The sequence below is a fragment of the Pteropus vampyrus genome, unplaced genomic scaffold (genome assembly GCF_000151845.1).
Source record: "Pteropus vampyrus isolate Shadow unplaced genomic scaffold, Pvam_2.0 Scaffold17133, whole genome shotgun sequence".
NCBI lineage: Eukaryota > Metazoa > Chordata > Mammalia > Chiroptera > Pteropodidae > Pteropus > Pteropus vampyrus.
This window is the reverse complement of record NW_011905914.1, coordinates 1-427: the sequence shown is the minus strand read 5'-3', so window position 1 is coordinate 427 and position 427 is coordinate 1. Positions and strand designations below refer to the sequence as shown.

Sequence of the window (427 nt, the reverse complement as noted above, 5' to 3'; positions counted from 1 at the left end):
TATCAATTCATTATTTCATGGTTTGTGCTTTTGTTACTATATCTAAAAGTCATCATTCAACTCAGGATCATCTATGTTTTACATGCTGATTATGGCAGTGAAAACATATTCTCAAATTGGCAGCTGGTGTATCAGATTCTAATTTAGTAGTGTCTGAACTGTGGTGTACTTCTGTCACTAACAGAAGTAGTGAACTTCTGTCACTAGCAGCTGTGACAGTTCTGTGGTAGTCTCCTGAGTTAAAGCTTCCTGATTGTGGTAATGGCAGTGGCCTTGATGAGGACTAGTGCTGCAGTGGCTAAAAGTGATTCCAAGTCTATGGCCATGTCACCCTGAACAAGCCCGATCCTGTCTGATCTCAGAAGGTAAGCAGGGTCGGGCCTAGTTAGTACTTGGATGGGAGACCACCTAGGAAGACCAGGTGCTG

The 427-nt window shown here is 43.1% G+C and overlaps 1 pseudogene; it reads left to right on the top strand.

The window, feature by feature from the left end:
- Positions 1 to 314: 314 nt before the first annotated feature.
- LOC111735159 lies at positions 315 to 427 on the top strand (annotated as a pseudogene; the record flags this gene model as incomplete).